Below are 15,349 nucleotides of genomic sequence, written 5' to 3' on the forward strand. Positions count from 1 at the left end.
GTCCTCAAACTGAGGGCAGTCTTTGCTCTGATGTACGCCTTCCCTCCGATTTTGCTCCTCGTCAGAGTGATCCGCAAGTTGAAGGCGGAGGGCAGAACACTGATCTTGGTAGCTCCCAGTTCTCGGGCCTGCAGGCCCTGTCAGTGGCCCCTCCGATGTGTCTAACTCAACGCCCAGATCTGCTCTCTCAGGGACCCTGTCTACATCCGGATTTGCAGCATCTGGCTTTGATGGGGTGGCTGTTGAGTCTTCCCTGTTAAGAGCCAGAGGATTTAACTCCAGAGTAATCTCAACCATGCTCAGTGCACATAAACCTTCTTCGGCCGGTACTTGCCATCGCACTTGGGGGTTAACTTTTCCTGTTGGGCTCACTGATTCAATACCAGGTCAGGATTCTGTCCTCTTATAGAAGAGCATGGAGGCTGGATTGCACTTCTCTTCTTTGAATGTACAGCTTTTGGCTTTGTCCGTCTTGTTCCAAAGGAAGTTAGAGATGTTGCCAGATGTCAGCACATTTATGCAGGGTGTCCTACATATCCAGTCTCCCTTTGTTCCCCCGTTAGCCCGCGGGACCTTTCTCTGGTACTCCCTCTTCAGAAACCACCGTTTGAGCCCTTATGGTCAGAGGATCTTTGTTGGCTCACCTGGAAGGCCATTTTCCTATTGGCGATTGTGTCAGCCAGGAGGATGTTTGAGCTGTTACCTCTGTTGTCACTGTTTCTGATTTTCCATTCTGATCGGGTGGTTCTTAGGACTGTTACTTCTTGCCTTCCTAAGGTGGCATCCAGGTTGGGGGCTGGATGCTTCTCCTGTGTAGTCTTCCTTGGATGTTGTCCGTGCCTTACGCATCCATGTGCGCCGCACTCTTTCTGGAAATCTGACTTTATCTTTGTGCTCTATGGGTTTCAGAAGAGAGGTTGGCCTGCTACTAAGCAGACGGTTGCCTGCTGGATTCGCTCTGTCATCAAACAGGCATACATGGATGCTTCCCTCCTGGTTCCTGTGGGGGTCAGGGCACATTCCACTAGGTATGTGGGGTCATCTTGGGCTGTTAGGGGCGGTGCAACAGCAGAGTAAAGCTGCAAGGCGGGGACCTGGTCGTCCACCAATACCAATATACATTTTACGCATTTGATACATTTGCCTCCCAGGACTCGGCTTTTGGCCAGAGTGTGTTGGCTGCGGTATAAGTTCATCCCCACCCTTAGGTGGCTTCTTTAGGATATCAGCGTTAGCCTATGGCCCCTGATGTGTTCCGAAGAATAAATGAAGATTTATGTCTTACTTGTTAATCTCTTTTCTTCGAGGATGTCAGGGGCCACAGAGATGAAGGACAGGATACCATTAGTATTAGATATATGAGAGGGAGGGTGACCGGCATGGGGCACTTAGATTTTTAAAAGCATTTAATTTCCAATAAAATAGTATAAGCAATGTTCATTATATGTCTTGACCTGTAACCCATGGTCCGCCAGTACTGGGATCTGAATATACCAGGATGTGTGATCGCCAGAGACCTGTGCCCCATTGTACGCCAGTACAGGGATCTGATTATACCAGGATGTGTGATCACCAGAGACCTGTGCCCTATGGTGCACCATTACAGGGATCTGATTATACCAGGAAATGCGATCGCTAAAGACCTGTGCCCCATTGTGTGCCACTACAGGAATGTGAATATACCAGTAGGTGTGATCGCTAGAGACCTGTGCCCTATTGTGCGCCAGTACAGGGATCTGATTATACCAGGATGTGTGATCGCTAGAGACATGTGCCCCATTGTGCGCCAGTACTGGGATCTGATTATACCAAGATGTGTGATTGCTACAGACCTGTGCCCTATTGTGCGCCAGTACAGGGATCTGATTATACCAAGATGTGTGATTGCTACAGACCTGTGCCCCGTTGTGCGCCAGTACAGGGATCTGATTATACCAAGATGTGTGATCGCTAGAGACCTGTGCCCTATTGTGCGCCAGTACAGGGATCTGATTATACCAGGATGTGTGATCGCCAGAGACCTGTGCCCTATTGTGCGCCAGTACAGGGATCTGATTATACCAGGATGTGTGATCGCTAGAGACCTGTGCCCTATTGTGCGCCAGTACAGGGATCTGATTATACCAGGATGTGTGATCGCTAGAGACCTGAGCCCTATTGTGCGCCAGTACAGGGATCTGATTATACCAGGATGTGTGATTGCTAGAGATCTGTGCCCTATTGTGCGCCAGTACAGGGATCTGATTATACCAGGATGTGTGATTGCTAGAGACCTGTGCGCCAGTACAGGGATCTGATTATACTAGGATGTGTGATCGCTAGAGACCTGTGCCCTATTGTGCGCCAGTACAGGGATCTGATTATACCAGGATGTGTGATTGCTAGAGATCTGTGCCCTATTGTGCGCCAGTACAGGGATCTGATTATACCAGGATGTGTGATCGCTAGAGACCTGTGCCCTATTGTGCGCCAGTACAGGGATCTGATTATACCAGGATGTGTGATCGCTAGAGACCTGTGCCCTATTGTGCGCCAGTACAGGGATCTGATTATACCAGGATGTGTGATCGCCAGAGACCTGTGCCCTATTGTGCGCCAGTACAGGGATCTGATTATACCAGGATGTGTGATCGCCAGAGACCTGTGCCCCATTGTGCGTCAGTACAGGGATCTGATTATACCAGGATGTGTGATCGCCAGAGACCTGTGCCCTATTGTGCGCCAGTACAGGGATCTGATTATACCAGTATGTGTGATCGCCAGAGATCTGTGCCCTATTGTGCGCCAGTACAGGGATCTGATTATACCAGTATGTGTGATCGCTAGAGATCTGTGCCCTATTGTGCGCCAGTACAGGGATCTGATTATTCCAGGATGTGTGATCACTAGAGACCTGTGCCCTATTGTGCGCCAGTACAGGGATCTGATTATACCAGGATGTGTGATCGCCAGAGACCTGTGCCCTATTGTGCGCCAGTACAGGGATCTGATTATACCAGTATGTGTGATCGCTAGAGATCTGTGCCCTATTGTGCGCCAGTACAGGGATCTGATTATACCAGTATGTGTGATCGCCAGAGATCTGTGCCCTATTGTGCGCCAGTACAGGGATCTGATTATACCAGTATGTGTGATCGCTAGAGATCTGTGCCCTATTGTGCGCCAGTACAGGGATCTGATTATTCCAGGATGTGTGATCACTAGAGACCTGTGCCCTATTGTGCGCCAGTACAGGGATCTGATTATACCAGGATGTGTGATCGCCAGAGACCTGTGCCCTATTGTGCGCCAGTACAGGGATCTGATTATACCAGTATGTGTGATCGCTAGAGATCTGTGCCCTATTGTGCGCCAGTACAGGGATCTGATTATTTCTGGATGTGTGATCACTAGAGACCTGTGCCCTATTGTGCGCCAGTACAGGGATCTGATTATACCAGGATGTGTGATCGCTAGAGACCTGTGCCCTATTGAGCACCAGTACAGGGATCTGATTATACCAGGATGTGTGATCGCTAGAGACCTGTGCCCTATTGTGCACCAGTACAGGGATCTGATTATACCAGGATGTGTGATCGGTAGAGATCTGTGCCCTATTGTGCGCCAGTACAGGGATCTGATTATACCAGGATGTGTGATCGCTAGAGACCTGTGCCCTATTGTGCGCCAGTACAGGGATCTGATTATACCAGGATGTCTGATCGCTAGAGACCTGTGCCCTATTGTGCACCAGTACAGGGATCTGATTATACCAGGATGTGTGATCGGTAGAGACCTGTGCCCTATTGTGCGCCAGTACAGGGATCTGATTATACCAGGATGTGTGATCGCTAGAGACCTGTGCCCTATTGTGCACCAGTACAGGGATCTGATTATACCAGGATGTGTGATCGCTAGAGACCTGTGCCCTATTGTGCACCAGTACAGGGATCTGATTATACCAGGATGTGTGATCGGTAGAAATCTGTGCCCTATTGTGCGCCAGTACAGGGATCTGATTATACCAGGATGTGTGATCGCTAGAGACCTGTGCCCTATTGTGCGCCAGTACAGGGATCGGATTATACCAGGATGTCTGATCGCTATAGACCTGTGCCCTATTGTGCACCAGTACAGGGATCTGATTATACCAGGATGTGTGATCGGTAGAGACCTGTGCCCTATTGTGCGCCAGTACAGGGATCTGATTATACCAGGATGTGTGTTCGCTAGAGACCTATACTCGGCACACTATTTTATTCTCCCGCCATGCCCTAGTGCAGTAATGGCTAACCTTGACACTCCAGCTGTTGCTGAACTACACATCCCAGCATGGCCTGCATCTGTTTTAGCATAGCCAAACAGTAAAACTGATGCAGGGATGTGTAGTTTAACAACAGCTGGAGTGTCAATGTTAGCCATCACTGCCCTAGTGGATGGTAGGGAATGAAATACCGCCTGTCGACTCAAAAAGAAAAGTGAAAAACCCCATGTCGACCTAATGATCCTGTCGACCTAACCCCTATGTTGGCTTTATTTACAGTTTCTTATATCGCAGCATATTCCTTTGCATTTTACAATTGAAAACCTTGATTAAACAAACTGGGTAGATACAAACCGACATGGAGGTAGGAGGGCCCTGCTCGCAAGCTTACAGTCTATAGGGATAATAGGAGGGATACATGAGGATAGAATTCCATAGCATGGCAGTCCCACCAGATTACAGGACAGTCCTGATGGGGTGCAATTAGATATGAATGCTACTGGAGGTTATGTGGGGGTTCCTGAATATGATAGGCTTGCCTGAAGGCGTGAAGTTTCAGGGAACATTGAACGTTTGGAGGCTAGAGAAGAATCTTAATGTGCGTGGAAGGACGTTCCATAGGGTGGGTGCTGCCCGACAAAAATCCCGCAAGTGTAAGTGGGAGTGATTAATGAGTGTGGATGAGAGAAGCAGATCTTGAGCAGGGCGGAGTGATCGGGTTGGGAGATATATATATACATGTAGAAAACAGGGAGGGGTGGGGGGGGTAACAGAAAGGAAGAAGGGGGGGGGGGTCAGGAACAGTCACCAAAACTGTAACCATAGTCTAAAATCAGCATATCATAACATAAACGACATAATCCCATACATAACTGATGGCTCAAGTACCAAGTGGAGATAGAGAGATGCCAATAATAGTACTAAGGAGATAAGTCGGGAGGGGGGAGAGAAGTCCCTGGTCTTTTGAAAGGGAGTCAACAAGATCAAATACCCTACGGGTGTTATCCGATGCTTGCCTCCCGGGGACAAATTCTACATGATCTGGATGAATTAATGGGTGGAATTAAAGGGGAGGAAAGCATTTAATCGGGGGGCGATAAGCTTAGCGTAAATTTTTATGTCACCATTTAATAAGGAAACTGGGCGGTAGTTTTTGGCAGAGAAAGATCTTTTCCAGGGTATCGTAACAATTTGGGCTTCCAGCATTTCTCTGGGGATTGTGCCATGGGAAGTAATGTCGGTATAAACGTTAAAAAGGGTGGGGACATCAGGGCCTGACGCTATATTTTTGGGGAGGGATTTAATAGTTGCGTAAATTTCAGTTGGGGTCCACGGGGTGTTTAGAGTTGCTAGTTGTTTGTCATTAATAGAGGGCAGTTTTAGGTCGGCTAAGAAGGCGTTGATCGCTGCGAGCGTGGGTTGGGGTGTGGAAGTGTCAGTAGAAAGGCTGTAGAGCTGTGAGTAGAAGGCGGCAAATTGGTTAGATATTTCAGAAGGATTAGATATATTCGAGTTAGAGGGAGTCTTGATGCATTGAATTATATTTCTAGCTTGTTGCACACGAAGAAGTTTATGGGCAATCAATTTACCCGATCTATTGCCTACGTCAGTGGTTCCCAAACTTTTTTGAATCGCGGCACCCTAGACGAGCATCAAAATATTTTCAAGGCACCCCTAGGCCAAATGCTTCTTATCGAGAAATTCGGAAAAAAAAAAATTAAACTAAGTGCATTGTGTTTATAGGTCAGTTATCTGGTGAGGGACAGGATCTGCTCCTGTTTGTCCACATACAGTATGTTATGATTGGCAGCCACCAGCACTGGTTTTGCCTGGTACATTGACCATAAATAATATAAATTGATCTTGGTCCACCAACCCAAGGCACCCCGGCAAGTGTCCTGAGGCACCGCAGGGAGCCTAGGCACACAGTTTGGGAACCACTGGCCTACGTAATAAAACTTTTGTCTGAGTCTATTTAGCGCGGCCTTTGTGTTGGCTTAAAAGGAATTTCTGGATTTGGGATCTGACCTCAGCGAGCTGTTTCTGGAGAAATTTTGAGGGTTTACTTTTGTTTTGATTCTCCGAGTCCTTTCATTTTGATTCAAGGTCAGCTCTAGTCTGTTGGTGTAATTTTTGGTACTTATGTAATATCTGGGCTCCCGTTTTTCTTATGAGACCGCGTCCGCTCGCCACGCTTCGGGCACACACTATATAAAATCAACTCCATGCGTAGTTGGATAGTAGGGGTATGAAAAAATGGGGTGCATTTAACATGGGAGCCCAGATCATACATAAGTACCTAATTTTTTAAGCCTAGCCCCTGCCTGAATAGCCGCTCCTCTGGTGACAGCCTTCAGAGAGCACCAATAGTTCAGGGTGGTCGTGTCTAAAGGTGAGTTACATTGCGGAAACAATTGGATGGAATCTGAAATAATTTGTTTGGATGTAGGGTCGGCCAGCAAGTGAGGAGAGAGCCTCCGGGGGGGGGGGGGATTGTCAGAGCATGTCCCAGTGGAAGGTAATCGGGGCGTGGTCCCACCAGGTAATGGGTAGGATATCGCTAGATTTAGCTAGCTGAAGGGTCCACTTATCCGACAGAATGTAGTCAATGCAGGAATAAGTGTTGTCTCCCGGGGAGTGGTAAGTGTATTCACGGCCAGAGGGATAATGCACATGCCAGATATCATACAGGTCATATTCTGTTAGCAGGTTCCAAAATGCTAAGGAGGTGGATGTGAGGGGGGACGACTGAGCATTAACGGACTTGTCGAGTTTCGGGTTTAAGACCAGGTTAAAATCTCCCATAAGGAGGAGGGGGCTTTTAAGGACCTTCTGAATTTCCATGAATAGTTTATGTAGAAAGGGAATTTGGTTAGAGTTGGGAGCATAGGCAGAGACTAGAGTAACCAATTTATCATCTAGAGATACAATTAGTATAAGATAGCGGACATTTTTATCAACAACCTGGGAGTGCAGGGTAAAGGAGAGAGAATTTTTAAATAGAATGGCCACTCCATTCCTTTTGAGAGGGCCGTTGGCGGTCTTTGAGTACAGGAGGGTGTAAAGACGAGAAATGGGTCTCTTGAATTGAGACAATATCCGCTTTCTGTTTAGCAAAATATCTTAGTGCTAGTCTCCGTTTATTGGGGGAGTTTAATCCTTTTACATTAAGGGATAGTAATTGTATCATGGGGTAGGTAGGGAGTAACTATAGGAGTTACGTGGTATATGAACTAAAGCATGTGGTGATCGATCAGGGTGCTGCGGGAGCATATCGGTTAAACTGTGGGAGATGGTGACCGGGGGAAATAGGATGAGCAGAAGAGAAGGGAAAAACATAAACCAAAACATCCCAGTACATCGGGACAGGTTGACTACTGCAGGGGAGAAGGAAACTTGCACTAGTGCACTAGAGGGGGAAACCATGTGGCCTAGCACCACCACCCAGGCATATAACCTTGAGAAACATATCAAGAACATATTAGCATACCTATAAAAACAGGATATGATCAGAAACATTTAAAGAGAAATAGAAACGTTTAAGGATATACTCAAGTTACAAACCCTTGAGCATATAAACTCACATTCTAACCAAAAACATGTAGACATCAACTTACGGATCATAGAAAAACAGCCCATCAAGGTTGTAAATAAAAGCCCATTGGGTCAACATCTGACTTTGTAGAGTGGGTATACATCTACAGCTGAGAGTCACAATTTAAGTAACAGCCCATTCTGATTGGAGAGGTGAGCACTTCTTTGATCCTGGGGGGAGGAGAACAGAAATGTCCCAATCCAGAAGAAGCTTGACACCTGCATCCAGTGAGGATACTGTGGGACCTGGAAATGATAAACTTCACGGGGAAACCCCATTTCCTGAGAGCGCAAAGCTAGAGTGATGGGGGTCAAAGCGCTTTGTTTGGCTAGAATAAGAGCGGAGAAATCTGGAAAGAGTTGGAGGCCACCCAGTGGCTTGCCTCCCTTGCCGCCCTCAGGATTCTCTTTTGTTTTGAAGAAATGTACTCTCAAGAGGGTGTCTTTTGGTAATGATGAGGCGATGGAACGAGGTCTTCGAAGTTGGTGAATTCGGTACTTCTGTATTATCTGGGCTCCCATGTTAAATGCACCCCATTTTTTCATACCCCTACCATGGAGTTGATTTTATATAGTGTGGCGAGCGCAGCGAGCCACAATGCCCGAAGCGTGGCGAGCGGACGTAGTCTCATAAGAAAAACGGGAGCCCAGATATTACGTAAGTACCGTGAATTCTGTCAATCATCAGCTCTTTCCGATCCAAGTCAGGAAGGAGCTTGTGGAAGAGTGAGATGGCGTACTCCTCCAGTTCAGAGTTCGCCACTGAATCCGGAATTCCACGAATTTTAACATTGTTCCGTCTGGAACGGTCCTCCATATCGGCGATCTTGTCTATAAAGGAGTCAAGGTCACTCAGTTGTTGATCGTGAGCTGTAATAAGGTCATTGTGGGAGGAGACAAATTCCTTTAGCTTCCTTTTCAGATGGTCAGTGCGCTCTCCAATAGCCTTGACGTCTGACTTAACTTCGTGTAGTGCGGCTGAGAAGTCCTGTGATAATTCCGTTTTGAGTGTGGCGAGAGCTTGATAAAGTCATCATCGTGAGGGGGGCTTCAGATTTAGGATCACACTCCAGTGCTGGAGAAGATCGCAAGGTGTTCGCCATAGCTGTTTGAACTGGAGAGTTTCTGAGAAGGGAAGGTCACCTTCGGAAGGAGAATGCCTTTTCGATTTCTTTGACGGCATAGTGATATATCAGAGAGTTCAGGGCGAGAAGGGCTGGGGCTGGAGGGTAACTTGAGGAATTGCGTAGGTGTTAGGTAAGCATCAGTCATGGGTGTTGGGAAAACAGCTTGTCATTTACATCATAGCTGTTACTGCAGCAGCACCCGTGCAGACAGAGAGACAAGAGGCTGCACAGATAGGGACAACGCTTCACAAAGGGGCAGAAGGTGGACTCACCACTGGATCGCCAGGCCGGGATGTATTAGGGGGGTGGGCGGGGTCAGCCCCAACACCCCAGAGTCACCGCGGTGCAGTTCCGGGCGCCACTAGTGTCACAGGAGATTACAAACTACAGGTCCCAGCAATGGAAAGCCTTGCAGGCAGCTCTGGTGGTCTCCAGGGAAAGGCGTCCTAGGTGGCCGGCGTGTGTCCCAGTCATGCCATCTGCCTGGGTTAATCTAGCGGCGAAACCAGGTGGATGCCTTCAGGCATGCAGCGACAGTAACACGTGTGGCAGGAGGAAGGAGCCGCACATACGCTGTGGCCGGAAGCAGGAGACGGAAGCCGAAAATGACACGGTCAGACCGGTTTAGATAACGCGGCAGGACCAGGTGGATGGCGCGGCAGGCCATATTTAGATGATGCAGTCGGAGGACGCCGGCGGTACACTGTGTCACCAATGTCAAGCAGTTAGCCACAAGGAAAGTGCTTGGGGCCGGCCAGCAGGCAGGCTATTCTTGGCAGCACATGGTACCGTGTTTTTTTGTGGGGTAAGTGAGCATTTCAATGGCATTTTATTATGGGTCTGTTGGAATTCATACAAACCAAGTCTGGTTGCTAAGAGATACTGTGCTTTTATTAAGACAGCATATCCATCAGCATTATGGAGGAGGGAAAGAGGAAGACCACTCACCAAGCGAGCATATTTTGTGAGATTTAAGGGCACATTGTAAACAATATATGTTTCTATGCAGGTCTGATACCAGCAATGGAAAAGGAGATGGAAAAGCAAGGCATAAGAAGTTGCACACAGTGAAATGTTTGATGTGTGATAAAATACGGCCAGATAAATTATGTGGGAAGCGTCTGCGAAACATGCAAAGTACCTCATCAAATGCCAATGGCCCAGATGTCTGGGTTAGTTGACATGCTTAAAACTGCACTCGCAGACACTTTTGTCACGAAAGAGGACTTAGAGAAAATAACGGGCAAAAGGAGCCTTTCTAGAATGAGTGAGGGCTTAGCAGATTCGGTAGAAGAAGCAGGGCCGGAGACAATGGAGGATGAAGAGGAATTTGTAGTAGACAAATCGGAGAATGAGTTTAATGCAGATATGGTAGAGAATTTACTCACTCTCATACAAATGACTCAATATAGAGCAGCAGTTCTCAAACTGTGGGTCCTGACCCCAAAGTGGGTCCCGGCCTTCTCAACATGGGGTCGCGACATGTTGCTGACCATCAGGCTGATGACTTTTCTAATATCAGTCAGTGAATCAATGAGTCTGTTGAATTGTCTGTTATTTTAGACTCCTCCAATCATGTTGTGCCTTTACAATACTGCCATGTATGTGCTGTCTGCTGAACTCACGTGTGGCGACCAATCTGTGGTAAATTGCTGGGGTCCTGTAATTATTTTTATTGTCTGATGGGGTCCCAGAGCTAAACAGTTTGAGGACCCCTGATATAGAGGATTCGCAGGAAGAGCTAAAATTGCAGGAATTGCTCTTCAGAGATAAGAAGAGGAAGGGTAAAACCTTTCTCCTATCTCAGTCTCTGAAAGACATGGTGTCGGACGATTGGAAGCACCATGACAGGAGGGTCACGGTGCCTGTTAAAATGAGTAAAATGTATCCGTTCCAGAAGGATCAAACAACAACATGGGATGAGTTACCTAAAGTTGATGCCGCGATTGCAAGAATATGAAAATAGACGACTTTACCACTCGAGGATACCAATATATTTAAGGATCCAATGGAAAGGTGTATAGAACTGGGGCTGAGAAAGCAACATCTTTCTACTGGTGCAGCACTGAAGCCCGCAGCGTCCATGGCAGAACAGTCAAGGGTGCTAAGGGAATGGAGTCAGCAATTGGATTCCGACATGTTAGATGGAATTAGAAGGTCTGATTTACTCAAGACGGTACAGAACATTCAACTAGCAGTTGAGTTTTTGTGTGAGGCGTCCATGGACTCAGTGAGGTTGACGGCAAGAGCAAGCGACACTGCGGCGGTAGTTAGGAGAGCACTCTGGCTCAAGCCATGGGCTGCTGACGTACAGTCAAAGAACAAATTGTTGTTGTTACCTTTTCAAGGAGATTACTTATTTGGGACACAATTAGATCAAATTATTACTAAAATATCTGGTGGGAAATCCGTCTGGTTGCCTCAGGATAAAACAACAAAGAAAAGTCCAATCAATAGGACCTTTAAATACCAACCACAGGATTACAGGGACGCCAGATGTTACAGACCAGGCAGAGGTTACAGGAGAGGCAACTGGTCTTCAAGGATGAATTTTCATGCCCAAAGAGGAAGAGAGGGCAGATTTTCATCAAGACAAAACACACAATGAGGCACTCGAAGTCTAAGCATGATGCGGGAAGTAGAGAAATTGCTGGTCTGGGCAGAAAGCAATGTTTTGAACTTGGTGGCTGTGTTTCTGGCGGGCAAAAGAAAACGTTTAGCAGACGGACTGAGCAGAACAATGTGTCTTCCAGGCGAATGGGGGCTAAACAGCGTAAAATAGTGTTTACGGTCCTAGTAGAAAAGTGGGGAACTCCACAAGTGGACCTCATGGCCATGGCCAGAAACAAGAAAATTCCAGTGTACTTTTCAAGATTCCAGGACCCTCAGGCGGCTCAATGGGATGCTCTCACGGCAGAATGGTCAATGCAGCTAGCTTATGCTTTTCTTCCGTTCCCCATAATCCCAAGGTTTCTGAGGAAGGTTCAAAAGGAGGACACACTGCTAGTCTCGATCTTACCATTTTGGCCCAGAAGGCATTGTTCCCAAAACGACTTCACTTGGCGGTGGACGGACCATGGAAGCTTCCTCAGAGGCCAGATTTGTTGATTCAGGGGAGAGTTCAACAACCTCAGCCTTCAACCTGGAACTTGACGGCATGGCTACTGAAATCAAGACGCTGGTAAGTAAAGGTTTTTCAAGGCTGGAGGTGAACACCTTGCTTAAGGCTAGAAAGGCATCAACCTCTAGCACATACAACAAGATCTGGTTAAAATATGTATCCTGGTGTAAAGAAAACAAGAAGGAACCTGAGAGAATTTCTACTTTTCTGGATTTCTTGCAGAAAGGTTTAGAAAAACGACTAGCTGTCAGCTCACTGAAAGTGCAGATTTCTGCGTTAGCTGGACAGGAATATAGCATAGAACCGTTAGTTCGTAGATGTGTACAAGCGGCTAAAAAAATAAGACCACGGTTTCATCAGCCGTTGGCACGATGAGACTTGAACTTTGTGTTAAATGCACTTACAGAGAAACCATTTGAGCTCCTGCAAGAAATTCCATTCAAATTCCTTGCATGGAAAGTGGCCTTTTTGGTGGCAATCACGTCAGCAAGAGCAGTATCAGAATTGCAGGCCTTATGGGCGAAGGAACTATTCATGAATGTTTTCAAAGACAAGGTGGTTCGTCGTACAAATCTGCAGTTCTTGCCCAAAGTTGTATCAAGTTTTCATATCAACCAAGAAATAGTGTTGCCCTCTTTTTGTGCAAAATCCGACTAACATGAAGGAAACCCTCTTGAATACGCTGAATGTTGTTAGAGCACTAAAAGTGTCACAAGAAGTTAGGGAAACAAAGAATCTGTTTGTCCTAAGAGAGGGCACGAACAAAGGGCGTGCAGCCTCGGAGATAACAATCGCCAGATGGATAAGAACTTGCATTATTGAAGCTTCTGAAGTGAATAAGCGATTGCCCTCAAAGGGATTAAAAGCGCACTCTACAGGAGCGATGGCAACTTCATGGGCTGAAAAAGGTTCAGCTTCCATAATGGAGTTATGTAAAGCTGCAGGATGGGCATCAGTACATACTTTTTCTAAACATTACAGAGTCGATGTGATGTCTTCAGCGGAAGCCAAGTTTAGGCGCAAAGTGCTGACTGTGGTAATAAAAAAATATATAAAAATAAATAAATAAATATATATATATATATATATATATATATATATATATATATATATATATATATAGTCGCAGTACGGTCCGGCACTCATTCCAAAAGGTTGATGGCCCCGGTGCCTGTCTCAGTAAACAGTGTAGGCTAGAAAAGAAGACTTGCACTCGTAGGTCTTTCTTAGAAATTTGTATTCAGCAAACCAACGTTTCGGGGCAGCGCCCCTTTCACACACACCTTGACAAAGGGGCGCTGCCCCGAAACGTTGGTTTGCTGAATACAAATTTCTAAGAAAGACCTACGAGTGCTAGTCTTCTTTTCTAGCCTATATATATATATATATATATATATATATATATATAAAAAATTATGTGGTACTCTTTACCTAGAACGGCGACCATCGAATGCACTAAAAAACGGTGATGGCCGCGATTTCCCATAGGGACCAATGTTAAAAATCAGATTGGACGCAATTTTAGTGTTCAATGCCTCAATGCCCGCGATTTTTCCATAGGAAACCATGTTAAATGGGCCACAGAGCCCTAATAGTCCCCCTGAAGTCTGAAATGGCCCCCACAATTTTTAACGGCACCCCACGATCAACGTCAACCCGAAGCGTGGCGAGCGCAGGCGGTACGCGTCCTCCGACCTTTTCATACCCCCACTATCCACGTCGGCGTGGAGTTGAGAATAGAATAGTGTGGCGAGCCCCGCGAGGGGACGCGGATACCTTCACAGGTAAACGCGTCCCCTCGCGGGCTTCACAGGTAAACGCGTCGCCACGGACACCTGTGAAGCCTGCGAGGGGACGCGTATAACTGTGAAGGTATCCGCGTGCGCTCGCCACGCTTCGGGCTCGGTGGCTCGCTGCGCTCGCCACACTATTCTATTCTCAACTCCACGCCGACGTGGATAGTGGGGGTATGAAAAGGTCGGAGGACGCGTACCGCCGCCGCTCGCCACGCTTCGGGTTCACGTTGATCGTGGGGTGGCGTTAAAAATTGTGGGGGCCATTTAAGACTTCAGGGGGATTTAACATTGTTTCCTATGTAAAAATCGCGGGCATTGAGGCATTTAACACTAAAATCGCGTCCAATCTGACTTTTAACATTGAACCCTATGGGAAAATCACGGGCATCGCGTCGCACCCGTTTTTTATGTACCCGCGATTTTTTACCCCCGACGCCCGCGATTGTAATCGCGGGCGCCGTTCTAGGTAAAGAGTACCAATTATGTAATATAATTTGAATTATTGAGCATATAAAGACCCAGCCCAGTCTTAGTAACTGCTGGGGTATGACCCACAGGTGATGGCTGCCATGGGGGAGGTAGAGGAAATATCTTACCTGATAATATGCTTTCCTCTACTCCACCATGTCAGCATAGATCCCCCCCCCCCTTTTTTTTGTTGTGTTTTTATGGTGAACTATATTTGTTGTTCAGAAAACAACATCTAGAAACTAAAGACACAGAGACAAGGAGAAGCCTCCTTATATGGAGGAAGCAGTGTATTTTTTTTTCCCTTTCCAAATACTACCCAATGAGGGAGAGAACCCACAGGTGATGCATACTTGCCTACTTTTGAAAACTAGTTTCAGGGAAATTATAGTTGGTAGTAGAATCTTGCACAGCACCCTATTGAGGGGGCGTGTCATGCTCCACCCAAAGGGCGTGTCTAGTTCCATATATGGAGAGATTGTGGAAAAAGAGATTGGGAACGTGGCACCTAGAAGCGTGGGTGTGTACTGCTACATGAGAGGAATATTGTAAAATGACTTGTATACAATGTAGATATATGTAGATGAGCCCCAAAGCAGTTGGTAACAGATACTATACTTGGTAAAGTGCTAGGAAATGGTGCTGATGACTCATTGTAAATGTATCTGTCTCATTCCTTTCCCGCCCACAAAAATGTAACAGTGTAATATGGGCTAGGTGACATGAGGAAGATTGCTGCTATTTCTGGGAGTCTCCTGCAGAATGCAGGAGGGTAGGCAGCTATGAGGTGATGGCTGCCATGGTGGAGTAGAGGAAAGCATATGATCAGGTAAGGATCTGATACTTAGAGACAGATTGAATGTGAGGAACGAAGGACAGTTCAGAGTCGTAGATAACCCCTAGGCAGCGAGCTTCTGCAGTAGGATTAATTGTTGTGTTAACAACAGTGATGGAAATAGACCTTTAATTATGTCGACCTAGTCTAGTTGTAGACCCAGTG

The sequence above is a fragment of the Crinia signifera genome, chromosome 12 (genome assembly GCF_055691185.1).
Source record: "Crinia signifera chromosome 12, ASM5569118v1, whole genome shotgun sequence".
NCBI lineage: Eukaryota > Metazoa > Chordata > Amphibia > Anura > Myobatrachidae > Crinia > Crinia signifera.